The sequence below is a fragment of the Xenopus laevis genome, chromosome 2L, assembly GCF_017654675.1.
Source record: "Xenopus laevis strain J_2021 chromosome 2L, Xenopus_laevis_v10.1, whole genome shotgun sequence".
NCBI classification, from domain to species: domain Eukaryota; kingdom Metazoa; phylum Chordata; class Amphibia; order Anura; family Pipidae; genus Xenopus; species Xenopus laevis.
In genome coordinates this window covers 147,611,304-147,638,021 of record NC_054373.1, presented here as the reverse complement: position 1 = coordinate 147,638,021, position 26,718 = coordinate 147,611,304, and the positions used below count along the sequence as shown (strand labels likewise).

The 26,718-nt window shown below is 39.2% G+C and overlaps 1 protein-coding gene across 2 annotated transcripts in view; it reads right to left on the bottom strand.

Annotated features, from left to right (window-relative positions):
* The window catches only part of gli1.L (GLI family zinc finger 1 L homeolog), a 77,944-nt gene extending 52,602 nt beyond the window's left edge, over nt 1-25,342 (bottom strand). Inside the window, exon 1 of one of the 2 annotated variants that reach the window (XM_018247459.2) lies at nt 24,739-25,342. The gene's annotated coding sequence lies outside the window, so the exon portion shown is untranslated. The remainder of the gene's footprint in view (nt 1-24,738) is intronic. The other variant, XM_018247458.2, reaches the window with a different exon arrangement.
* Nucleotides 25,343-26,718: the final 1,376 nt, after the last annotated feature.

Sequence of the window (26,718 nt, the reverse complement as noted above, 5' to 3'; positions counted from 1 at the left end):
TAATTTTCTATTGCTGGGATACTTCCCCTTATTATGGAATGTATAGCTTAGGTCATTCACTAGAAATATCATCCATCTACAAAAGTTTTCATTCATCCAGGCCATGATATGTACATAGCATCTAGTAGGGGTAAGTCTAAAGCAACTGGACTGGCCTGCTCAGCAAGTCTGGTTGCTTAAATCTTACCACTACTAGATACCGTCTGCCAGTTTTATTGCTGGAAGTCACAATTGATGCTAATAGGATTAAGGTCAAGTGAGGCACAAGTGGACCACTTCTATTTGCATCCCAAACCTAGGTCAGTGCTAAAGTGCTAAACTTCTTTTAAAGTGGGCAGGTAAGGTGGGCAGATTTCCTCTGTAACTCAAGTCGGTTATGGATTGGAACTACAACTCCCAGAATGCTTCCTGTATGCTTCCATTGGTGTTTTAAAGTATCATGTGTTCCCCAGCTGTTCCCCATCTATATTGACTGTATGTTCTTGAAAGTAAGGCCTCCCCACTCTTACCGTTTAATTCCACAACCCTTATTAATGGTTTGTAAGACCCCTGTTTGCTGTATATCAATAATCGACTTTTATACTAGAAAACATATTTGCCAGGAATAATGGTCTCTATAGATGGCACAATAACCCACTGTAAGTCCAATATTGCATATAGTTCAGGCACTCAGAAATAGCTGTGTGAGGCTAAAGCACTGGCATATTTACAACCCTCTGCAGCTGCTCTGGCTGCTCTCTTTTAAGCAGATGTCTTACTTTCCTGCTAATGAGCATCACCACGTCGTCTGTAGAACTGTAAAGGAAATGTATCCATGACCTACAGACCTTGTGCGCTAGATGTTAGTACATACAAGGAACAAGCAAAATATATTTAACTGAAATAAAGATTATTCAGACAAAGTTATGAAATATTCATGTGGGGAAAGTCATGCTAATAAAAGCTCCGATTCCCCGCCGTCACAGAACGAGCCGTGCCTTGGGACTGTGGATTCCAAAGCCTCTCCCTGTGAACACGGCAAAAATATATTTTATATATTATGCACTTTTTCTCTGGAATTAAAGTGGAAGGGTTTCTGCTCAATACAAGGAAAACTGGGGCCCCAACTTGATGTCAAACCACCAGGAATACACTAAGATTTCCAGCATTCCTTTACAGCTACCATACTGAAAGTTGGGGGTTACAGGATGAACATCCCAGATGCAAATATATATATATATATATATATCTATATATATCTATATCTATATATCTATATATATATTTATATATATATATATATATATATATATATATATATATATAATATATATATATATATATATATATATATATATATATATATATATATATATATATATATATATATATATAGTGAAGGGAAAAACCGGCATCAATTATGCCTGGGTGCAGTCCTAGTTGAAGTTTGAATATAAAGCTGGAAAGGGAGATCGCACTCACAGGTCTTAGAAGTGTTTAAATGTCTTTATTCAGTGGACAAACGCTGACGTTTCGGCTGACACGACAGCCTTTGAGAAAGGCTGTCGTGTCAGCCGAAACGTCAGCGTTTGTCCACTGAATAAAGACATTTAAACACTTCTAAGACCTGTGAGTGCGATCTCCCTTTCCAGCTTTATATTCAAACTTCAACTAGGACTGCACCCAGGCATAATTATATATATATATATATATATATATATATATATACACACACACACACACACACATTATACACATTTCAGTTCTGAATAATTTTAATAATCAATATGTTCTGTACTATGAGCATTTTCTGTCTGCTGCTGGTGGTCCTGGCAAAATGCCTACTGTACCCTGCCTAATAATTAGTCGTTTAATAACAAAGCAAATTGCACAGTTTACCATACTTGAAAAATTACAATCAATTTATATTCAGGTTTGTATACTCCAGAATGTACATTTTGTCTGTCTGCTTGCCTTCAGTTGCTTCTCCCTGCCTGGCATTCCTGGCTGTGTAGGTACATCCCCTTTCCTGGCAAGCAAGCTAAGGAGAGAGTGTGTCTTAGTTTGGATTCTTGGTGGGGGGGGGGGGGCAGGGAGGGAAAGAGCTTGCTTTCGTCTAGAGGGCTCTTCTGCATTGCTATTAGATTTATGCCCATAGGCTTTCAACTTGTGTGGGCTGCTCTGCAGTCTGAAGCACAGCTCTGGGAATGTGCAAGCTGAAGCGCTGTGCTGAGATGCTCAGCTAAGGAAAATCCACGTCCGTCTATCTATCTATCTATCTATCTATCTATCTATCTATCTATCTATCTATCTATCTATCTCTATCTATCTATCTATCTATCTATCTATCTATCTATCTATCTATCTATCTATCTATCTCTATCTATCTATCTATCTATCTATCTATCTATCTATCATCTATCCTTATTTATTATGGTTTTCTTTCTTGTGTGTACTTTTCTGAATTCTAAAATGTTACAGCTCTGTGTGTACTAATAATGCAATATAAATAAAATTATAAATTGTGCCTGTGATGGGGCTGTTGTACAGGGCCCAGTGATTTCTAATGGCGGCCCTGAGCAGTGGGGATAATAACCTTTGGGAAGTGACTGTGACTGTGGGATAGCAGGTATAGTAGGGAGAGATGGTGCCTATAGTAACAGTGGGATAATAGTCTCTGGGAATGGATTGTAACTGTGGGATAACAGGTATAGTAGGGAGAGATGGTGCCTATAGTAGCAGTGGGATAATAGTCTCTGGGAAGGGACTGTGGCTGTGGGATAGCAGGTATAGTAGGGAGAGATGGTGCTGATAGTAGCAGTGGGATAATAGTCTCTAGCATGGGAAATGAAATGTTTATATAAGGGCTCGTTTACCAATGGTACATGCCTGAGTGCTGGGGAGATAAGGGGCACTTTTTTATGAATAAGACCCACAGAGAGTACTGCTCCACTAACTTCTGGGAGTTTACTGCCATGTATGTGGTTTCCTCCTGCAGAGCAAAGTTTCTATTTGAGAATGTTTATAAGAGTTTGCCATAAGGAATTATTTTGAGTCCGATATATCACATCGTTATAGAGTAATCATTAATACATTTCCACACACACTAATACCTCTTTTTTTATAACTGTAGCCAGCTACATAATAATGCAACACATGTTTCAGAGCGTTAGTGTTATTATTTTCCGATAATATAGACACACGCACAGGTTACAACTCTCAATAATGAGACGTTCATGGTAGGAAATTTTATAAAGAGTGGAAAACTAAGGATGGTGGCTCAAGAAGTGTATGGTGACCAAAAATGACCCTTTGGGTGAAAATAACAGTCAGATGTTATGCCCCTATGTGTCATAACCCTAATGGCCCTGTCATACAGGCGCTTCATTATCTGACATGTGCCCCTTCCCATTATTTGGAAACACAACATATAAAACACATACATGTGGAGATCCTGGGTAATCACCTGAGAATGGAGAAGGAGGTATTTTAAAGAGATTAGCCAGGATCACCCCACTGAGCCATGTGTTTCTACAAAAAAAAAATAAGGAGGGGGCAAAGGATCACTTGGGAATCCAAAAATGTATTCCACTCCCCCCAAATGAGCATCTTTTACTTATAATACAAGAATACACTGATGGACGTGACTAGCTGGTTCCTTTCAGATAGCAAATAACAGCTGGAATAGTCAAGATTGCCGCTACCCTGCTGATACAGTCTGGCTAACTCACATTCCCATAGGTTTGTCTGTGAGTATTTAGAAGGAATCAAGAGACTTTATCTTAATTCAATCAGCCTATGCCACCTCATGCTGTCTAAGGGCATTAATGGAGCTCATGTACGGAATTCTCCGTTATCAGGAATCCATAAGCTTTACAGTACTCACACATCGCACACATGTTTAAGAAACACAAAAGAAGAAGTCCTTGAACTCATTCAGATCTCCCTTCCCCCCTTCCCAAGACCTTTTCTAAGCATGACCTGTGATTTACTGACGTCCTCCCCTGGGGTCAGTCTGATTGGTTTAACCCTAGGTGTCCTAAAAATAACATTCCCCTACTTGCATGACCTACCACCACGCTTAGCACAGAGACCCTGGGACAGGGAGGCATCACGCAGCACGCTACCAACTGCTTCATTAACTGTCCTGCCTTTAAGTTTGAGATGATTTTTGTACAGAAGGAAATGCTTTCAGGAGAAATGGAGCTGAACTCTGATTGATATCAAGGACTCATTCTTTCTCTTGTCCCTTTCCTCTCATATTGCCTCTCTTTATTGTTTTCCCTTTTCCTTGGTATCTCTCCCACACACTTATGGTGGCCTACAGGAGCCTATAAAAGCTACTGATTCAGTCCTTCTGGACCAAGTCGAAAGTTTTGGCAGTTGTATGGCTCCAGCAGATGGGCCTGAACCACTAACATCTGGCCGGCACAATCTAAAGGTGGGCATATCAGTGAAAGATGCGCTTGTTTAATGACCTTGCCAAAAAAAGCTGATCTTCATGGGTATGGCCAACTTTAGCCCCTAGTGGAGAACTTGTCCAAAAGCACTCGCACACCCTAGCCTTCACCGAAAACAATCCCCTGGTGCACAGCAAAATGGAGGAAACGGCAACCTCTCTATCCAATGGCAACAAAAATTCACCGGCACACAGGTAATACCTTGCTTAAGGTTTATTGCAGCATGCAACGTTTTGGGGTTACCCCCTTTATCAAGCATGCTTGCATTACCTGTGTGCCGCTGATTTTTTGTTGCAACTTTACCCCCTGCAATAGAGAAACAGATGTTGCAAATACAACTTTCCAATTCCCTACACCAGCAGAGCCATTGGAAGCACTCTGGGAGCTGCAGTTCAGCAATCACACCAAAGCTTAAAATGCCTCTCCTTGTCTTCTTATTTTGTTTTTTTCATGAATCGAGAAAAAACACAAACACAAATATAAACAAGACTGTTCTTTGGAACCCTGAATAGGGATTTATTAAAGAATAAAACCACAAAAAGTCTCCAGAAGACGCAAGTAAAATCTGGTGAGGTTCAGTAAGAGTCAATGGGAATTGTCTCTTACAGGTTTAATTGTATATTAAATTTTCCGGCTCATTAAAACATTCGAGTTTCTTAGCCTCATTGAAAATGCATGCAACAATGCGGTTCTCAATGGCCTGCAACTTTTTTTTGGAGAATATTTATTCCGTCAAATTTTTTTTTAAATAACCTAGTATTAGGTTTTGTCGCAGTTTTTTTGGGAGCTCGTGTTTTTCCCCCGACCTTGAAGATTAATTAATAGGTCCTCCAGTGTTTCTACTTTTAAATATTTTATTACATTTTTTCAAACAAATGACAAGAAAAAGAAAAAAATAAATAAATAAATTACAGGAAAAAGAGTGGCATTCACAATATTTCCTATACGTAACAACCCAGATCTAAATGATAATAAACACAAAAATAAATAAATAAATACAATAAAAAAATAAAAATAAATAATCCCTTTGGCAACCAGGGTTTTTGTTTTATGTTGTACAACCTTTAGCTTTTTAAAAATGATCCTAATTATTCAGTTCTCATAGTTCCAGTATACTTCTATTATTCAGTTCTCATAGTTCCAGTATACTTCTTTAAGTACGTAATGCTAAGTTGAGTGTTATATCTTTTTCATATATTAACCATGGAAGCCAAGTTTTTTCATAGGTTTCCATATCATTTAGTAATATATGACCCAGTTTCTCGTTAGCTGCTATCTGAATTATCCTTGTTTTGAGAGATGCTATTGGTATATCTGTCTTTTTCCAATTACTGGAGACATTTATCCTAGCTGCCATAAGAATATGTTGACACAATCTATATGTGATTTTAGGCATCTTTTTTGGTCTCATTCCTAACAGCATAACAAAAGGATCCTTAATAAATCTAGAACCTATCCCTTTTGATAACAGGTGGGCTACCTTATCCCAATATTTAGATACAACCTTACATTCCCACCATATGTGGGCCATGGTTCCCCTTTCAGTACATCCCCGGAAACATCTCGGATCACATGAGGGAAAAATTCTATGCAATCTGGCTGGAACCAAGTACGCTCTATGTAGCAGTTTTACCGATGTCTCCATGACAGTTATACAGTTACTTCCCTTATTCGCCATTAAATTGCAATTTGACCATTGTTGGGTTGAAAGTTGGTCGCTAAAGTCTTTTTCCCACTGAAGCATATAGGGAAACTTTTTATTATTCGGGACCAATCGATTAAGTTTTTTATATACAAGGCTAAGTATCCCGGAGGCCAATGGTGTTTGTTTACACACTGCTTCAAAACTCGACAGAGTAAGTGTCCCCCTTTCAGTTAATGCAGCCTGCTTTTTTACATAATGTAATATTTGTGAAGCTCTAAATAGTTCTTGCAGAGGAAGTTGATATATATCTACAAGTTGTGTTATAGAGAGACATTTTCCTCTTCTAATTAGAGAATCTAGTGTAATAATTCCCTTATTAATCCACCACCCAAACTGTTGCTGTGAGAGTCCTGGAATAAATTCTCTATTATTTAAGAAGGAACTAAGTAGTGTAGGGGATGAGATAAGATCGTTCTTTCTTGCAAGCATTCGCCAAAGATCCAACATATCTACTGTAATAGGTCCTCCAGTGTTTCTAACACAATACAATACTGTCTATTTAAGACTTAGGGCAGCCATACACGGGCAGATTAAAGCTGCCGATATCGGTCCTTTACATCGATTCAGCAGCTTAATTGCCGATGTGTGAGGGCATCCGACAGGTCTCCCCAATCGATATCTGGCCAAAAATTGGCCTATCGATCGGGCAGGTTTGATTTTTCCTGCGATTAAGGACCGATTACAATCTGTCAGCACCCATTTCCATCTTTATAATACAATCGTTTGGCCCTAGGGCCGAATGTTCAGATTAACCTGATATCGCTCTGCCGTTGATGGGCATATAGGGGAAAGATCTGCTCGTTTGGCAACCTCACCAAACGAACTGATCTTTACAGTTAGATATGTATGCTAACTGTACTTGAATTATCTGGTTATGGTTATTATAATTAACAAGTATTTATAAAGTGCCAACATATTCCCCAGCGACGTACAAGAAATGAGTGTACACCCATTTCTTGTACGTTGCTGTGGAATATGTTGGCACTTTATAAATACTTATTAATTATAAAAACCATAACCAGATAATGAACGTACAGTAAGCATACATATGTAACTGTAAAGATCTGTTCGTTTGGTTCAACCAAATACCGAATCTTGCATGAAGGAATCTGAGATTCGGAGCACCCCTACTCCTTGCATACATTTATGGTTTTCAGAAATGTTTACATTTTCCTTTGTAAAACAACACAGTAGGCAAAATGTAGTAATTTTTGTCCACAACAACGGTAAAAGAAACATTCCCACATCGAGATCCCAGGCTAGGACAAAAATGTATATAGTATATATTCTTTCCTGATGGTTTTAATTTACTAACTAATTCCCTGTCAAAACACAGCAGGCCCAATGAACTTTACTGGGTGTGTGTGGTAGGAGCCTCCCACCCCCTATTTTCTCTCCCTCTCTGCCCCTCCTCTGAGCTCTCCTGAGCTACTAATCTCTGCAGGATAGACAGCTGCCTGAAAGCACATTGTGTATGGTTCAGGGAGTCTGTAAGGAATTTGATCCTGTTGAGTAAAGGGGCACAGAGCCAGTGAGTATTCAGGGTGGTCCAAGGAAGGAGAAAAAAAGAGCATTTGAAAACAGAGCAGGTTATGTGATTTTTTTTTTCATTCTCGTATATTACTCATACTGTAACACAGTGCACACACACATATATATTTGTGTGTGTGTGTAGTGTGTTTTTAAACTCATACACAGATACATTTCATGGCATTACACAGACATTTATCTTCATGCCACAGCTGGAGTTGTGAAATCCTGAAGATAATATGCGTGTAAGTTAACATTCATTGATGCAAATATGGAAAACATACAATTAGTAGCAGAAGCTGTGTAACTTATTGCATCAGACTGGAGGCCCTTGTACTTGGGGGGGGGGGGTCATGAATTCATCACAGCCTAATATACTGCTCCCCTCCATTTAAAAAGAAATCTTTTCAAGTGTCATCTTTTGCTCATATATTTTTCTAACTGATCCAGAAAAAAATGAAACAACTCAAAGCACCTCATAAGCAGGCTGGCTGTAAAGTTGGACATAACAGTATAAGATCCTTTCAATGGGTGACGTCTTCAAATGAGTGGGTCCTTACCTAATTTGGCCTCCAACACATTGGGATAAATCAGGATGATCTGATTATTTGGCCCCTGGATCCACAAGTGGATCATAATGGGGCCCTGGGGAGGCCTAGGGAGACCCATATGTTAGAGGACCATGACAATGTGTCAATGAGTTCTGGCTGACTTTTATCCAGATATTGGTCATCGGAAGGGCCAATAAGCTGCCAATTCGGGGGGGCCGAGTCTATAGCTTTTACCATCCCATGTATGGCCCTTTAAGATGGCACATGGATTAGTCCCTAGATGAATAGCAGAGGACATAGTAATATAATAACATTTAAATAAAAATGTTTGCATCAGGTAGAGATCTCATAGCTAGCACCCCGCAGGTAGCAACTGCTTCCCAATCCAAATCCAATGAAACAATGAATTACAGCTCCCAGAGCCTGACTGGTATTCTGATAATTTATTGCAACCAATATTGGCTCATGTAAATGAGAAACCTCACATGCCGTACTTTTTTTGACAAAGATCATCTACTTGTTCTGAACTCAGATGATATCACTTTAACCCCAAAGGCCTCAGTAATGCAGTTACATCATCACACAGTAGCAAATTAATGACATCATTACAGTATGTGGGTTCCCATTGGTTGCTTGGAAATCTGCTGGCATAGAAAAGCGAGATGCTGGAATCCATAGCTAATTAGGTTTCTGGGTTGTTGTTTTTTTCAGAAAATCCAATTCTGTCATGCTGCATAACTGCTATTTTCACAAAATTAGAAACCAAACATCAGATAGAAAATGTTTTATACTATTTCCCAGTTTTTAATTAGCACTAGACATGTGAACACCAGATTACTGGATAAGAACCATGGTATGAATATAAAATAATAATTTCTTAAAATTGCCCTTTGGGTGTAATCATATGCCCCTGCACACACAAGTGAAGTAGGCTATTAATGAGAACATTTGGCCAAGAAGGACATAAGAGACACTAAAGACTATGAGAGCCATTCATTCAATAGGATGGAATTAAGGACATTTTACCCTATAAAGACTCAGGCCACTCTCTTTTTCTAAAGGAATAGTTTTTTTACCATTCAGACTAACATACTATCTTTCCGTTAGCAGCCACACCTTCTTAATTATTCCCCAAGGCAGAGTCATTCTAATTCATACCTTCTCAAATAAGATGACACAGGGATTTAAGACCTTATAATAGAGGGTTTCCTTCTAGAATCAGTTAGAAAGGGGAGTGTTGTGCAATTACTTAGCTAGGTGTTTACAACACATTAATGAGGGATCTTTCATGCTGTCAGTGATTTGTGGCTAAACTTTTTATAAGGGGGTCTCCTCTTCTAACAACCCCTTGGTAACAACTAATGACAATTCTTCTAGCTCCTGGTGGGGGAGCAGGCCTGGGTCCAGTGGAGGACAAAGACCCACCAAGTTTTTCCAGGTGTCCCACTGGCCCAATTTGAACCTGATCCTGTATGAATGGTTTCCAAAATCCAAAAAACAGACACAAGCATCTGAGTGCAGGTCCTTATGCAAGGACCTATGTTTCCCCTATGAGGGGTGGGCAGGAGGAGGCACAAGGGTATCCACTTTAGCCCCCTATCCAGAAATGCATTTAGGTCCAGTAACAACCTAGGCACCAGATGCAAAGCAGCCCCTCAATATGCAAAGAAACGTCACTCCAAACTGAGTCCTGTATCCCTCACCCCCTGCAAGATTTTCGTTGTAAGTCTCTGTGGTGGCTAGGGGGAATTTCTTCACTTTTATTACACCAAAAGCTGCTGCCCTAGTCACAGGCTCTTGGGTGCCTGTATATAAATACCACCCATTTCATTCAGTGAGTGTAAGCTCCAAAGGAACCCAATACTCACCCTGCACCTTGCATTGGATTTTAATATGGCAAAAGGTGCAAAGGGCAATTAAGACTGGATGCAAACGCTTCTTGAATAAGCACTAAGGGATTGATTTTGTGCTTCTTAGTACTACTTCACTTGCATCTAGGACATTAATAAATTTCTTCTCTAATGTTTTTATTGTATATGTTAGGGAACCTGAACCCCACCCCACAACCCCAGTTGCATGCTGTTGGATGACAATAAGCAAAACATAGTAATCCAAGTAAAGCAAGTAAAGCTGGCCATAGATGTTGAGATTTTTAAAAGATCAGATCCTGATCGTGAGACCAATATCTTCTCAGAACGATCGTACGATCGTACGAATTTACCATCAACTAAAAAGACCAATTTGGCAGGAAAACAAAGGGGAGCTGCCTGCTTGGCCCTGCAAACATAGAGAGATTGCACTGGGGCCGACAAAGATTTTTTGACCTGGCCGATCAATTTCCCGACAGATGTCGGACGAAAAATCGTAAGATGTACGATCGTTCGAATACCACTAACCGCACGATAATTTCGAAGGATTGGTCGAACTTCCCTAAAATCGGTCGTTCGGCAAGAAGAATCGTCGCGTCTATGGGGACCTTAAGTCGAGTTATATCTAGCTTGTTTACAGACACAGTTGTCATCAGGGCTTTTCAATGAACTGTGAAATTAACATTACGTAATCTCAGAATATTTCAGCCTCAAGCAAAAATACAGTCTCCAAAAATACTGTATTAGCAAAAAAACATGTAAAGGAGCTAAAGCATGGGAGGGTTTATTCAACTAATCTCTGCCATACAAAGTTCTTCTTGACAACAAGGCAGAGACAGCTATCTCATTCAATTGACAGCTCTGCGGTGATCAGCATAATCCAGCAAGGACAGGACTATTAACAGGACTATTAACAGCGCCCAACCACCTTTTGGAGCCAATAAAATAAAAAGAATAGAAAAAAAAGGAAAATAAGTTGTCCACATGATTCATAGTTTTGGTTATACTCCAACTCTCAATCCAGAGTGTGGCGAGGCCACAAAGGTCCGGGCATAGGGCGGCAATATATAAGGGGCAGCATGTCGCCCAACTGCTTGCTGTGAGACCAGCAGCAGCAGCAGCCCGAGGGGTAGGGGGAGCTGGAGATCCGACAAGCAAAAGCGATCCGGAACATGCGCCAGTCTTGGTGAATGGCTTTGACTGCTTGTCCTAGGGGTGCCCACCCTTGGTTACAATGGTCAATAAAAAAAATACTGTGAATATAGTCTACAAGGGCTAGCGTTCCACCAGTTAGTCAACCACTGAAGAAGAATATCTACTTTTAATAAGTTAGAGTTTGATTGTAATAACAATAATTTAGTCAATGGGATGATGCACAGCACACTGATAATATCACCTGGTTTATAAAGGTTTTCACTCAATATTTATGAGACAAACAAAATGTAGGGTTTTAACTGGATCACACACAATGCACTGCTCATCAGACTTCTTTCTTTTGTTCAACTGTCCTTTGTTCTCTGTCAAATACATCCAGGTGTTTCACATGTATCCATAACATCCCAAAACCACTGCAGAGTAAATGTTGTGGAATGTTATATGTTATGTATGAGTTGTGCAGAATAACAAAGGGACTCTAACAGAGCTCCTCTTCCAAATGAAGGACGTAACCAGCAAATACCGAATGAGGCCATTACCATTAAAGGGCTGACTGTATGTGTGAATAGGATCAGTCCTTCAACACGACAGGTCAGCATGGAAGTACTCTGGCAAAGCGCCACTTAAACACTTGCTTTAAAAAGTGTTAACTTTACTCCATAAGTATATAAGAAAACAGGTCAACAAAGAGCAGAAGAGAAAGCAGCTTCCCTTGTTGGCGCTGAGTGTTTGTTGAAGGACTTAGCTCTTAGTGACTGCAATACAAACACAAATACTGCACAAGAAAAAAGTGAAGTGAAAGTTTCCTCGAAAATAATCTCTCTTTTTCTGTCAGTGGCATATCACATTTTACAAATAGGATACAAGTATGGACCCTTGAATGCACGAGGTACCTACAATACATGAAAGGACATGCCGTTAAGAACTAGAAAAATGCACTTTGTTTTTTTTTTGGTGTCTCTGTTCCTCCACTACATCTAGCAAGCAGTTGGTCAGGGTGCTGGCACTGACTCATCGAGTTTATAATATAAGGTTTGGTGCTTTTGAAACCAGGTGATGGGTTAAGCCACTTGCCCAAAGTAATAAGAAGCTGATACATAGGTCTCCTGTTGGCATTTTGCGTTATACACTCTTACCTCAGTCGTATATGTCTACACTACTTATCCTATTATACTAAAGCAATTACATCTGCCTCATTTTTGTTTCCTGTTTATTATAGATGTCTATTAACCACTTTGGCTGTTATGGCTGCACTTCTTTCCATCAAAGATTCCCTTATACAATAAGGCATTAGCTGCCCCCTAATTAGTAGTCAAGTCGAGTCTAGAGACCAATCTATGAGCCAAAACAGTCCCCTTCCCCAGCAATATTCTGATACTGAACAGACTTGGTGGAAAATCTTGTAGTTCTGTATGGACCCTCAGCCATCCAGAAATCTGCCTGAGGGCCATACATTCAGATTACCTTGATTTTGCAAAAGAAAAAAAAAGAAGCCTCTTCATTATTTATTTTTATAGCTTTTTAATTATTTGCCTTCTTCTTCTGACTTTTTCCAACTCAGAGCAAAAAATGCTCTGTGAGGCTACTTTTGATTACTAATCTTTCTATTCATATTTTCTCTTAATCAAATCAGTGTATGGTTGTTAGAGCACATTGCTGAAATTGCTTTAGAGCTGCTGAATAAAACGTTAAATAACTCAAAAAACACAAATAATTAAAAATTATAACCAAATGCAAATCATCTCAGAATCTCTACATCTAAAAGGAAACTCAAAGATGAACAAACCCTTTAATGAAAACATTTAATTGTAAAGTAGTTTGGCTCAAAAATTGTGATTCAGGAACGAAAATGAAAAACAAAATACCTTTTAAAAGACCGTTTTTATGAGGGAGGGCTCAGAAATATTTTTCTCTCATCAAAGCTGATATCAAATAAACTGCTATAATATAAAGTGAGTCAATCAATATTAATGTATATGAGAGTAGCATAGACAATCTCAATGAATTTAGTAACAAATGAATTCTACGTTTTAATTCCTACTTTATGATAAATTTATCTTAAATCTTAATTTATTTTGAGACAAGCATGCTTCACAAGGTTTAACAACGGTGAACGTCAAGCATTAAAGTTCCCTTAGAAACAACAATCCAGTCATTATGTTCTTTAAATAACAAAAGTCTTCTTTTTTCATATTGAAACAATGTATCATGGACCATCCAGCCATATCCCAGAATAGGTTTAGGTCACCTGATCCCTTACCCTAATAATTATGGGAATTTGAGGGTAGGGAGGAGAGGTGAAGAAGACAATGCACAGTGAGGAAGGGAGACTCATTACAGGACAAAGCAATTCATTATCATATAAGGACAATGCCAAGCTCCCAAATACTATGGGAAGGCTCATCTCCTAGTAGTACTCAATCACAATGAACTGAAATGGCTTGGTAAACAAACCTGGCTCTCGACCTTTTTGCACAAGTATTCACATCAGCATAATTTGCATATTCCAAAATCACAACCTTGTAAAAAGAAATTAAACCCTGTGAACATTGTTGCTCTGGGTTGCCTATTCCTACCATGGTATCTTTAAATCCTTAATTCCAAAACTTAACCATTCAGCAATGGCTTCCAAAAGCCATTGCTGAATAACCCAACACAAAGATGGGAACAGCACATCAACATCTTGGTACTTGACAGCATCCTGCTATGACCAATACATCATAGTTTGTTTAAAAACTGCATTTGTGCAGCCTCTATAGGCCAAGGACATAGAAAACAATAAGCAATGGCTGCCAGATGTACATAAAGTAAATGAGCAGCTATGTCTCAAAATAGAGGAGGCCCTTCATATATTTTTATTTCCTGAACTGTTTGTTTGGAATGATGTGGGCTAAAGCACTGAGATCTGAAACAGTGAAGAATGATTTAATTTCCACATTCATTTTTATTCCTATGAGCTCCAGTTACTTTATCTCTTTATCTCTGTGACCATCAACAGGCAACAATTATAGTGTACGTACTACAGGCCTTTGACTCACTTGAAATTCAAAAGACAGCTTGGAAAAAGAAAAACAAACTGCATTATGGGTGAGATTTATACTTGTATTAGGCTCAGTATATGTCTCTCTAGGGGGCAGTTCATCAAGGGTTGAATTTATAATTCTAATTCGAAATGCGAATTTTTGAACTTTTTTATGGTCAAAACAAAAAATAGAATTAGATTTTCGAGATTTATCATACTCTGGCCCTTTAAGAACTCGACTTTGACTATTCGCCACCAAAAACCTGCTGAATTGCTGTTTAAGTCAATGGGAGAGGTTCAGGGATCAATTTGGAGTTGTTTGCAGCCTTCCTGACATTCGAATTTTTTTAAACTCGAATCAATTTTTTAAAATTCGAATCAAATGGACGATTTCATTCATCCGAGTTTAAAAATTTAATTTTATTGATAGATTTCGATTGGTCGCATTTAAAAACTCACATGAATTCGAAATTCAACCTTTGATAAATGTGCCTCCCTGTGTCTGGTACACTTTTAAAATTCACCAGCAACCTTAGGGGGCATATTTATCAAGGGTCGAATTTCGAATTGAAAAAACTTTTACAATTTCAATTTGTTTGGTGCAAAATGTAGCCCATGTGGTATACTATGCAAAAGGAGTCCTGTACTTTATGCACGATCAAGGCCAAGTGTTAGATACTGTGCGCCGTATTGAAAACACAAGGCACAACAGATGAACTGATGTCTTGGGAAAGCTATAGCAATAGAGTTCACATACTGTAACTTTTTGAGGCTGCCTACTGTTTACCCCTATGTGCAGAGCAAAAAGGGAGATAGATAGGGGGTTCCTCATTTCTCCAGCAACAAGCAAGTGTCTCTGGGGAATGCCCCCTGCAGAATTTTCCAAATCAGCCCTATTCTTTTGTTTTTTTCTTCTTCTTCCTATGACCCATGTTTCTAAATGAGTTGTAGTACACCTTCATCAGGAGTCAACGTGTTTCTCCAGTAATGATTGCTTCAATATTTATGTATGCATTATAATTTACAAGCAACGTGTTATGATTTCCTGAAACAGGCCTCCATCACCTTCTGAAGGTGCCAGATAGTAAAAAGGTGATTACCTTGTTGTTCCTCTAAGGAGTTTTAAGTGGTGATAATTTCCTGAAGGCTTATCAATTGTTTGTGACCTTGTTACAACCTTTCCCAGCCTAGTCTAGCCCCCTGTGAAAATTCATGCTCCTCTTCTGGGCTCAAGCCACTCTTCCTAAAACCTTCCAGCAGAGCCATGTATCCTCAGCAACCTCCACTGTGAGATTACTCATCTCAATTAGCTCTGTAGCACACATCATGCAGGATGGCATGAGAATGGTACCGAAATGTGGCTAATGCTGGAATGTGATGGGAGGGATAGCAATTAATTTGCAGCAGCAAGCTTCCTAATGTGGTGCTTTGTTATGCACCTCAAGGACAGCAGAGACAAAATAAGCCCCTGGGGCAGGCTGCTCCTTGCATTTCAATGATGGTACAAATCACCCCAGGTGTGGGGCTATGAGAAATGCCTGATCAGGTTTGTTAAGTGAGATTTGTATATCTTTTTTTCTAACAGACCTCCTAACTCTTGCACATAATGGGGAATTAAGCCATGTGGAAATGCCCTATAGACTTGCAAACTAGCCCCATATCCTCCTTAAACATTTACATGTAATGAGTGCCAAGAGAAAGTGCTTAAGCCCTCTAACACACTCTCTAATGTTCTACACCTGTTGACAGCAAATAAGAACTTTTTGTTCTGCTCATTTAACTACTTGCAACCACAGCTCTGGCCCTTTGTTCTATGAATATGTAAATTGGCAATTTGCACTTTTCACACCATTACAGCAACTGTTTGACCTAGCAGTTGCTACTCAATTCTACGGCAAAATCTTTTTATGTCCCTGCATTGCATCAGGAAAGATATCATCTTTGGGCACATATAGTGGAACATTAATAATCAGGACTCTCCCTGGCCCTTAATAATTTAGACCCACCTTCTACAGCATTAAGTGACACTACAGCCACTAAGTGACTTAGTTAGGACCAGTGTGATACTAAACTAAAGGCGGCAGAGAAAATGAACAATATTTTGGAAGGAGGAACATCTGGTGGTAAGCAATCATGCCGTAGTCTACAAAAGTTGGAAACACAGAGAACTACTGTTGTCCAGACAAGGTTTATTAGTGCTAGTCTCACACCGTTGTAGCGCCATTCCTGCTGAATGCCAGATGTTGTTTATGAACAATTGTTCACCAAACTGAATTTTCTGGAATCTACAATGCAATAATGTTCCAATAAAGAGCATCTTACTCTTCTCTTACAAGGGTTTTATGGATGAATGCAAATGGCGTTATTCAGCAGTTCCTGTTAGGCAGACACAGAGAGGTAATGATGGGCCTGCTCAGAACAGCTTATATTACTATAAAAACAGCACAGGCGCAGATACAAGCTCTGTACATAAACAGTGGTACAGCATCTCTCAAATTGCCTATTTTTAGCCCATAGCAATGAATGGAGAGTGGCAGAATTTCACACTAATGGACTGTGGTGATCTCTAACTTCACTCTTTGATAAATATGCTGCTAAGAGTCAATTTCCCACAGTTCTGTTAATCAGTTTGCCTTTGCTAATTGTTTCAAAAGTCAGAGCCAGCAGTGCAAAGGACAACAAGAGCTCATTTACAAGCAAAACTGCAGTTGCAGCTGAGCAATGTTTGCCACAGTTGCTGTGCAAATCGACGCCATTCATTAAAGATACTTGCATCCAAAGCTGCTCCTTGCACTAGGTTCTGAGGTGTCCGTCTTGCCTCCTGTTACGAATTTAGTGCAAGTTTCTTTTGACGTATATTGACACAGAGGAACCCTAGACCTACCACAAACTTGAATGGTGGTAGCATCAGGGTCCAGAAAGTAGCCTGTATCAAAAAATATAATAGAACACAGAAATGTACCTAAAGAGTTGGGCACAATACATGTCTAACCCTCATGGCTGGAATTATATAGAAAAAAAAAATTCCATTATAGGTAAAAAAACATGGCGAATTGCATTTGTAAATGAGCCCTAATTCTTTCAATAGCAATTCCATTTACCTTGTAAAATAACTTTAAACCCAGTAATAATTAAAAATGGCATAGGTCCTGTAAAATCCACTGGACTGTTCCTTTTTAAACCACTGCCGGCAGCAGATGCTGGGATTTGTAGTTCTATAATTCTGTACTGTATTACCCACATGCAATCATGGATGGAATTACAGAGTTCCATATAGAATACTTTAAATTTAAGTAAACCCTACTGTCCCATTCAGAGCTTTGCTATAATTGTGACCAACGCTGCAGCTGTGAATATACAAATCCAGGTGAATAACAAATAAGCAGAAATTGAAAAATCCCGTCTCCACAGTTTGGGCCCAAACAATTGTAAATATATATGTAAATATATCACTTAAAGGAAAGGTATAATCTAATGGTCCAGACAAGATTTAAAAATATAACACGATTCCGACTGTGGTATAAAACATCTCAAAGTCTGCCACTTCACAGGCTAGTGGTCTAACCACAAGGCCACCAGGCCTACTCCTTTAAAAGCCGCTGCCATTTTATTTAGCAAAGTGATTGCAAGTCAGCCGTCTATGCTTGGCACGCTACGCTGCCTGTTTATTTATGTTTGGAATTTGAGGATATTTCCTGCTGCGTCGGGGAAAAAGGTTATTGCATTAACACTGTCCTTCTCCATTGGACAATAATGTGCTCTTATAGTAATGCATACAAGGACACAAGAGTGAAACCTGAGATTATTGTGATGAATGCCAGTTCCACGAGGAGCTGTGTGCACTGTGACTGCCCCTTGGCTTTACAGATCTATTGCTTCCGTCTATCTCTTGTGTATACAGCACTGTGTACATTATAAGCAGCGTACAAACATGTAGCATTCAGGGCTGACACGACAAACAGTATTGTCTAAGGACCTGTCAATATTGGCTTTGTTTATTAACTCCTACTTCATTTAATACATAAGTTCATTTTTGTTAGCTTTTCTCCTATACCAGTCATTACACCTCTTGCGCTTCCAGTCTTAAAGCTGCACCGGACCACACTGGGCTTTTTGGGGAGATTTGGTTGAAGTTGGAAACTTCGGGCAACTTTGGAAAACGAATCGCCGCGTGTGATTAGCGCCGGCATTTTTTCATTTTAGCCGGCGCAGAGTGAGGGAAGGCGTTTGGAGAGATTGGTCGCCGCAAAGATGAGGCGATTAGTCTCCAGGCGACCAAAAACGCCCAGTGTGGCCTTACCCTTAGGGATTGGCTGCTGAATCAAGCAAAGATTTTCCAGAAGCAGCAATTTATTCCCAAAGCAGCACAATGTACAAGTATGGGACCTGTTATCCAGAATGCACAGGGCCTCTAATTTGGATCTCCATATCCTTAGTCTACAACACTACTAGCTCAAAAAATGAAACCCATCAGCCCTATTAAGGTTTGTACACAGGAGGGTCTGGATTACGTTGCTTTCCAAATGCATTCAAACATGGCAGCAATTTAAAAAAAATTAAGACATATGGTGATGTACACACACACACACTGGTTTGGGTAAGCACCAGAACTGGAAAACACCGTGTGGCGTCATTTTAAAGGTGGCTATACAAGGGCCAATAAAAGCTACTGTCTGTGTTTACTGGCCTGTGTATAGGGCTCTCGGGAGGGCCTGACCAGCTGCTGTCTGGCTGAAAATTGGACATATATCTGTCTGGCCGGTTTGAAATTCCTATTGCCCATCAGCTTTACCTGTGCCTGTGTGTGTCCACATCATTATTGGGAAATGTGTGCTCTATCTTCAAGCACCTGGACACGCAGAGACAACATACATGTAACTTTACAGCAGCTTTATTTTCCCCCATATTACTTCGGAGGGGACAAACTCAGCAGCTTTAATTCGGCCATGTAACTGTATGGCCTTTTTTCTGTATTAAAAACTAAAATAATTACAATAATAAAACCAGCCAATAGCAGCCTGCCTAAGCTTTTCATACCGTATTGCCTTTTAAAATCATTTGAAGCCAATGTATTTGCTTCTCACTGTATTAAACAAAGTGGAGGGTCATTCTGATCTCTCAGTATTTGTCATGATGACACACGCTGGGTGCATAAACGGCTGCAGACATACAGGAACATCTGCCTGAAGATTTTTTCACTTTATATTTATGGATATTTGTAACATAATCCATTCCTACTCTAACTGGTAACATATAGAACCTTTTGGAGTAGGCACGGACCCAGGTCAGATTCAAGTTGGTGCTGTAACCTTATTGGCTACAAGAACTTGTAACTACTGGAAGGTAGTTTATTTACAGTAAGTCTGATTATATTTTTGCAAGCCTGAAAGCTACTAAATAAACACTTTAGCATTAATGAAAACATTAAAACTCCCCTGATGTATTACTGTAACATCCTCAAGTTAAATATACCTTATACAAAACACTATTAGATATATCTACTATAACTACCCTGGCTTTTTAGGACAACCTGGTATAGAAAAAAGGGGTTTAAGAAGGGGTTATATGCAGGCCCGGACTGGCAATCTGTGGGTTCTGGCAAATGCCAGAGGGGCTGCTGTATGGTTCCATAGAAAGTTACCATATAGTGGGCTGGTAGGAGGCTGTGTGGGCTGGTAGGGGGCTGTTTGGGCCTCTGTGTACTTGGAATGGCAGGGCCTATTTTGACTCCCAGTCCAGGCCTGGTTATATGGCTATTTGGCAAGGGAGGGAATACAGGGTTATGGAAGATAGCTCATAGTACAAATTGACCCAGGGACTGGTCCAATTGCTGATTGCAGTCAGGAAGGATTTTTTTCCCTCTGAGCAAATTGAAGAGGCTTAAATTTGGTGTTTTTTGCCTTCCTCTGGATCAACTAGCAGTTAGGCAGATTATATATTGACTTAAAACCTAATTTACTATGTAAGAAAGTCATATAGGAAAGCCAAAGTTCTGAGCAAAATTAGTAACAATTGAATGTATTGGTAAAGCAAATAAAATCATTCTAGAGCACTGTAGATAATGAGTTAACATTTCACACTATACCATTCTTGAATGACAGTATACATACCTAGAGCCCTATCATCTGCAATAAACAAATTGTGAGGTCCCCCTTTGACCCCTTTGTAAGTGCCACCAAGGTACAGATTTTGCTTTGCCAGCCCAGGACCCCAATGTTACCCCTACCTTATATCTGTAAGCGGGTGTCTGTGCTGAGTTATGGAGTTAAGCCGAGACCTGGCTCTCTTCGTGAAGGCTGTACTAAACTGTATGAATGTTTGTGTATGTCAAGGCTGGACATTTTTTCAGCATTTTTAATCAACAAGGATATTCAATCTATTTTTTTTTTTTTTTTAATTTCCTTCACTTGTTAAGTTCTGCATTTGGAACCAGGGGCCTGTCATTCTGACTGGATACCATCAAGCTCTAGCTACAGAAATGTAAAACATAATGGGCAATTAATATGGCATCTATTGGGCTATATAAATACATTTTGGTGATGATAATCTTGCTGCATGTCAGTGCACAGTGATTGCATATTGTGCCATACCAATAATCAACAAGAAGGTCCCTTTCATATTAAATATATGTACATTTAAGGACGTACTGAATCTTTAAGAGCAATCAGACTTTTTCTTTAATTGATGGTTTATCTTGATTGTTTAGGACATTTGAGGGCCATATTAAGGTAAACAAAATCATTTTGGTGACTGCCCAGCTGTATGCTGCATTTCAGTGAGTCATTTGGTGCCAGTGTGTGTCTCCATGTTGCAAAAGTATATGTTACATGTGATACAGATTAAGGGGTGGGCTCATCACTATGAAGAACTATACCCTGCTGCCATTATTCATGATAAACATTATAATTAATTATTTCTTCAGTTGCCAAACACAAATACAAGATGCACACTGTTTTGGGCAAAAAATGAGAACATGTCAAAATATCAGTGTTTCTCTTGAAACAGCAAAACAACAACTTATGGCTCTTTTCCCTTCTGTTACTGCTGAACTACAATTCTCAGTTTAAGTATACAGTATGTAAAGACGGGTGATACAATTAGAATAGTATAAGACTGCCTTTCAGCTTTAGTGAAATGCAGAAAAGAACTGAAAAGCTAAAGGCCCTTAACGGCACTGTAAAATGGACGAAGAGTGTGACCTAATACTTGTTTATCTTTTTCAAGCATCTAACCCAATGATGGCTCTGAGACTAAGTAACTCAAACTATCTCTGTTTACTAAACAAAAATCAACCCTAATGCTGCAGCCACTGTGGTTTCCACTTTATTTTCTCTGAGCATTCTGCAACCTGTATCTTTCAGTACTTCTGTCAACCCTTCACCCTACAGTGGGTGCAATACAATATTTGCAAAAATAAAATACCCCTATTAAACATGAGTGTCTAGTAATAACACAGAAATTATAAAATTGCATAGACTAAAAAAATGCTGCAATGTGAATATATTATTAATAACACTAATAATAATAATAATAATAACAATAATTGTTATTTATTATTATTATTATTTACAGGGAAGTACCCAAAACTAAACTTTCACCTTATGAAAGAAAATGGCCTTCCAATCAACTTTCCAATGCATCTTGACGTGTTAACGTTTATTGTAAATATAATTGTACTACTGGTTCTGCACTGCTGGTTCTGCCTCTTAAAACAATGTAGCTGGTTGTGGTTTTTTTGCATGCTTCTTTGTGAGCTGGCTTCTGCTACATAGTATCACTAGTAATAACCACCAGGACGGACAACAGACAGGGATAAATACTGCTTTCAATACTAAATTTACAATTTAAAAGCACTGGATATGCATAATAAATATTGGAAAGGTGCACAGCATTACTATTTCTTACATTAGGCAACTTTTTATCTTTGGGTTTAATAACTAGTGTTGTGTAGTATGCGGCCGCTTTATGAATAAAGGCTAATAACAATAATAATGAAATGGCACCCCAATAAAATCTGGATTGACATATTTGCTAGATTCCAAAAATGTTAAATAAATATGGCAAATGTATTCATAACACACACAAGAGAAGACGAGGTCACTGATCGAGTATAAAGCACTGCTGCTCTTACCACAGCACTGAGTGATTTCCACCCCAGGCCTTTAATACTTCATAGGATGATTAGTGCATGGAGTATGTCTATAGAAGCCAACAGGTAAAATTATACCGTAAATATTCTGAGAAAGCAATTCCATATTTCTGTGTATATGCACACACAGGTGACCCTAAATCTGACCAAGTAGAAGCATATTTAATTGCCTCCAATAGACGACACTCCACAACACAAGAAAATGATTAGAGATCAATCATCCTTATTGATCTATGGCAGCGTCGTGACTTGGGAGCGACTGAACTTTTAGTGCCCCCTTTCCCAAAACTTTTAGGAAGATCTGTGTCTTGAGACACACACATTTGCATATAACGCTTAAAGAGACACACATTTGCATATGACGCTTACAATGAACTTTTAAAGGATAATGGCAAATTAGCATAGGTTGTGACTTCTCAAAATTTTCCTTCATAATCGCCATCCATTACCCATATTGCTGTCTACTGGAATCCTGTGAAAACAACTGCTTAAATGTTTTTCACACGATTCTTGCAAGAAAATGCCCAACCCAACAGCTGCTGGTGGGCCTGCGAGTGGAGAGGAGCTGGCCTGGATGGAATGGAGCACAATTCCTATGTGTGCAAAACTATAATGCTGCAACTCCCTGTGTTTGCCAGAGTTGGGGTGCACCACTCTACATACTTGTACATAAATCTGTTTATGACTTGTGATTAGCTGTGAGAAAATGCAATCACAATATCCTTCAGGGAACCAAGCTGTGATGTCATAATCTCAATTTTTCCCTTTTAATGTTTTAGGCATTGGCTCTCAGCAAAGAATCATTGCAATATGTCCCAGGAGAACATTTCCAATGTATACAGGTTGTACACCTATCAGACTGGCAATCTGTGGGTTCTGGCAAATGCCAGAGGGGCTGCTGTAAGGTGCCATAGAAAGTCAGTATCTAGTGGGCTGGTGGGGGCTGTTTAGGCCTCTGTGGGCTGATTGGGCCTCTGTGTACCTGATTTTAATTCTCAGTCCAGACCTGACACCTATTACTGACTAACCTGGGGTGTCTGTGTATCACGCACCATTTATTGCTGATCTCACACTAATTGCATAGTCTTTACTCAATGTAGCACCCGCACAATATGCCCAACACGTGAAGCGCGGAGTTGTCTGTAAACAACAAGAGAAGGCATGTGGGTGTGATTTCCAAATTGTGGCTCCCCAGCTGATAAACTACAGCTCCCAGCATTCTTACTATTGATTGATACGCAACAACATGGGGACTTTGTGTTGAACCTTCCCATTATTTGTGTGCACAATATTAGACTGTAACCTTGAGCAGCAACTCTCTCACTTTCTCTCTCTCTCTCTCTCTCTCTCTCTCTCTCTCTCTCTCTCTCTATATATATATATAGATATATATATATGTGAAGAATGGCAGCACTCACAGGATTTTCAGGCAAAATAAAGAAAAACTTTTTATTTAACTCGACGTTTCGATCCCTCACAGAGTATACAAACATGCATGTATACTCTTGAGAAAGATCCCTGTGAGGGATCGAAACGTTGAGTTAAATAAAAAGTTGATCTTTATTTTGCCTGAAAATCCTGTGAGTGCTGCCATTCTTCACCTATACATTTACCCTGCTGGCTCGGGCACCCAGGTACTCTACACTGTAAATGGTGTGCACCCTTGGGACTATATATATATATATATATATATATATATATATATATATATATATATATATATATATATATATATATATATATATATATATAGATATATATATATATATATATATAGATATAGATATAGATATATAATACACAAAAGCCATTAATATCTTGTAAATTATATCCTTATAAACTGTGAGTTCTGATGTCATCACTGATGACTCACTGAAACTTGTGTATTATAATAAATAAAGTACCCCCAGTTGCAAAATATGAGGATATTAGAAGTTACCTCGGAGTTCCATGACCTGTTTTAAAACACTCGGCCTTGTGTATTTATATGGTCATGAAACTCCTCGGTACCTTATAATATCCTTATATTTTACAAGAGGGGGTACTTTATTTACTATATTCACAGCCCAGTGCAGGCTGCCTCATCTCACAGTTAAACTATTTAGTATTTCATGATATTATTGTAAAAAGAAAACTATGGTGTAACTAGAAGTTAGCAAATTTGTTTTAGCCCTCCTAATGCTAATAATAATTCATATATGTTGATATTAATTATCAGTCAGTGCCCCATTGGGCCCCTATAACTCCTGGGCCCCCAGCACAGCCCTGCTTATAAATAAAATACATTTGTATGAATGACCCCAAATCCTCATACTGTACCTCCCAGATGGAAGAGATGATCCAAAATCGCCCACGACACTCTGAGTGCAACTCACTCCTTTCCAATAATCTAATCCACCGTGTCAGAGCGATTCAGGCCAATGACATATCCAGGGAATCAAAAGGGAACATCTGCAGGAATAAAAGTTCCAATCGTCTAATTGATTTTGCGCGCAGGGTGTCGCACTCTCGCTCTCTCCTCTGGAAAGTTTGCAGCAAAGTTGCGCTGTTGTCGCCCCTCCAGATATCACATTCTCGCAGGACCACCCTGAAGCTGGAAGAAAGGAAACTGTTTTTCGCCCAAATCTGCCTCTTCTTTGGATGCGGCTGGAGAAGCTGCAACTTTTTCTCGCGCTGATTAAAAAAAAAAGTCACCGGCTTGTTGGTTGGGGCTGCTGCAGCCGGGATATCGCCTGGTTTTCTGCTATCTTTTATTTGCTGAGATTTTGGGGGAATCCGTTGAAGAGTCAGGGCAGGCACTGTGTGTGGTTTGGGATGGAGAGACCCAGAGGATTGTCAGTTCTCAGCACGCTGTCTGGCTTCACTCGGGCACACAGGAAGACGCGGAGTGGAGTCGCTGGTGGGATGTGGATTGGAGAGAAGAAAGTGAGGGGGAGGTTACAGAATGAGGCACATTCCAGTGGGAGAAGCACGCAGGGAAGGCAGGACACACACAAGACAACTTGGAACACACAAATCTCAATAAATGCAGGGCTATAGCATCCACTCATGTGTCCTGGGCTGCAGGTATAACATAATAATAAAAATATCCACACCTTGTCACCAATATAAAGTACTTTATAGACAGCTATACACCTATCAGCATTTTATTGGCCCTGTAATTATCATTGGACTTACTAGGCACAGAAAAACAAGGAAAAGTGATTTATTGCTGAAGCTGTTTCAGTGTGTCTGCCTGTCTCCCCATATTTCTGTTTTAATGGCTAATATAAATAGATATCATCATCATCATCATCATCATCATCATCATTTATTTATATAGCGCTGTCAAGATACGCAGTGCTTTACTGCAGTTATAGCAAACAGGGAATAAATGGTGGATAACAGACAAGGATTACAGAGTACAATAGGGTTTACAAACTAAAGGTTAGGGTACAACAAACTAAAGGTTAGGGTACATTCAGTAGAACCCCCCCATTTTACGTTTTTCAGGGGGCCAGATAAAAATGGTTTAAAATCCTGGAAAATGTAAAATCAGGGGAAATGTATTATGCATAATATATAGGCGGGACCACAAAACAACAATGTAAAATGAGGGGGAACTTAAAATCAGGGGATTTATTTTATTTGTGAAAATCATAGAAAAAGAATTATATAAAAACATTCTACGCCTTGTGGTTCAATTCACAGGCACATTGCATTTACATATAGGAAAACAAGCTTTATTTCTCTATTTAAGATGCAACTGTTGTAGTGACCCCTAGCAATTCTATACATGGACCCACATGTCGAAAAGCACCTTCATAACAACTGATGATACCTAGGGTTACCACCTGTTCTGGAAAAAAATACCTGCCTTCCTATATATCTTTTTTCCCTATTAATAACATTGGCATCAACCATCATTTTTACCGGCCAGGCCAGTAAACTACCGGCCAAGTGGCAACCCTAATAATACCCCTGCTGCAACCAATCCTGACCAACTGTTTCCTGCTGCAAATAGTGAGGGGCGGATCTGTGGCGTTTGGCCGAAAAGTTAGCGAATTCACCGCAAAATTTGCGAAACAGCAAAAAATTTGTGAAACGCATTGAAGTCAAAATAATTTTAACACAAGTGACAGTTTTTATACGTGTGACTATTTTGTCCAAATGCATTAAAGTCAATGGGCGTCAGAATAATTTATTTGCTGGTAGTGAAACGCAGCAATTTGCCGCAAATTTGTGCCTGGCGTATTTATTCGCCCCTCACTAGCTGCAAATAAAACATTCACTTTTAACATACATGAATTTAATCGTAGC